Source organism: Centruroides sculpturatus, unplaced genomic scaffold (assembly GCF_000671375.1).
Source record: "Centruroides sculpturatus isolate CEXI.00-Female unplaced genomic scaffold, Cexi_2.0 scaffold2345, whole genome shotgun sequence".
Classification (NCBI taxonomy): Eukaryota; Metazoa; Arthropoda; class Arachnida; order Scorpiones; family Buthidae; genus Centruroides; species Centruroides sculpturatus.
The window spans coordinates 43487-45600 of NW_019386444.1; the positions used below are offsets into that span (position 1 = coordinate 43487).

At 32.1% G+C, this 2114-nt stretch overlaps 1 pseudogene; it reads right to left on the minus strand.

Annotated features, from left to right (window-relative positions):
- Window positions 1-34: 34 nt before the first annotated feature.
- Window positions 35-2065, minus strand: LOC111614984 (annotated as a pseudogene).
- Between the last annotated feature and the right edge of the window lie 49 nt (window positions 2066-2114).

Here is a 2114-nt window from a genome sequence, read left to right on the forward strand (position 1 = left end):
TTTAATTTTCAAATGTCAAATAAAAATAGGATGATATGTCACATAGTGTATTATTTTCATAGTAAATATATAAAACACTATTTTTGGAGGTCAGCAGAAGTACGCATAAATGAACTTTTGCTTCCATACAGTTTTTTTACACTTAAAGTACTGTTCATATCTCTGGCAAAAATATGAAATCTCACTGACAGAAAAGTTGAGATTAACAAATCCTTGATATTGTGTTGACAAGAATTTTGTATCACTTGAGTTACCAACCTTGAAGTGAATTGTAACAGATTTTCCTTTAAATTGTATTTGTTTAGGAATGAATTAATATGCTTTCTAAATGTTTTTTCACTTTCCCAAACAATGTTGAATGCAATCTCTGTTGGATGAACCAAATTACCTTTACTTAGAGTAGTGGTCCATTCATGAGGTAATGTTAAAGAAGGCTCTACTGTACAAATAGATTGTATGCAATTATTACAAGTAATTATTTTTGACTCTCTTACAAGCTTATGAATTACCCATCCTGCTAAGTAATAAAGTCCTGCCATCTGCAATTCATTTAAAGACACATTACTAGGACAACAATTAGATTCTAATTCTGAAGGTTCCTGTAATGGTTTTGTATTAGAAAAGAATTCTAAATAGTATTCATCATCATCAACATTGTAAGATGATGAATTAGGCATATGAGTGTATTGTGCAATACTGATCATTTTAATAACGTGTCTAAATTTTACAGGTGTAGGATGGCTATCACCCGTTTCACGAATTTGTGAAAATAAATTCTCAACACAATCTGTTGATAATCTGCTTGTAATCAGATAATCAATTAACTGTCTAGAATGAAGTTCCTCAAAGAGTTCCAGAGCACTTCTAGTTGATAACTGTAAACCAGTCTGGATTGATTTCCAATGCCTTTTCCCTCTGAAACTTAAGGTTGGGAACCACTTTAAAACTTCCTTCAGATGTTAATTTTGTCAATGTTTTTTCTACATAAGGAATCATTTTTATTTCTACTAGTCATAACTTCAAACCAACTGTATATCTGATTAATGAACCAACTAGTAGCTATGGCTTCTTCAGGCATGGTTCCAATTGATATACAGAATAGCAATGCAGATGAAACTACATTTGAAAACAAATGCCTCACAAGTGGAACTCTCATCTTTTCAAAGGTGCTAGGATCAATTACTTTCCTTGATAATTTAGGAGCTATAACAGGCCCACCTCCTTCTTGTTGTTTTATTAAACATTCAATATGTTTCATTGAAACTATTCCTGACTTTAATCTTTGTTCTGATACAACTTCATCAGGTAAAGAAATATTTTGGGTCAACAAACAATTTCTTATATTTTTTAGTATGTGAGGGACATCTGCTACAAAATATACATTTTCTTCTTGGGTACAAGGATGCACAATTTTACAATTAACATGATTTCTAATAGAATGGATTCCAATAACCCCCCACATACCAGTGTTGTTAGAGCCCATGTCACTGGTTACACATTTTACAAGAAGTCCTTGTAAATACAAACTTTCTATTACTTTTTTCACAAAATTCCATAATTTGTGAGAATTAATTGAATTGCATGTTAACGCATATGCCACAACTTGTTTCCAGTGCAAAGCTAAGCCTCTTGCAATAAAAACAAGAGCATGTGTTGCAACTACAGGTTCATCAGAATCATTGAAATCTGTACTTACTAATCCAACATATCTCTTTAAGCCTTTATCACATTCAATATGTGGCCTTAACTGCATTTCATCTAATGACAGTACACAAAGTTTGCCTTGTTCATCAGCTGACCGTAGTTTAACTCCTAACCACTCAATAATGTCGTACTGAATTCCTTGAGAAAATTTGCATGATTCAATCCTTCTATTTAAAGTTCTTGAAGAGGGCAAAGGAAAATTCATGCTTCGAAGGAATTCATAACCCTTGTTGCCCACTACACATTTAATTTGCACTGCTTATTTTATTGTTTGATTCGTCCAACTATATGGGTTCGTTACAGATACTCTCTGCAAATATTGAATTTGATCCGGTTTCAGAAATAAATTTAATTTATTTTCCATTGCTTCTTGCCTTTGAGTGAGTTTTTGTATCTAAAATTTAAAAAAT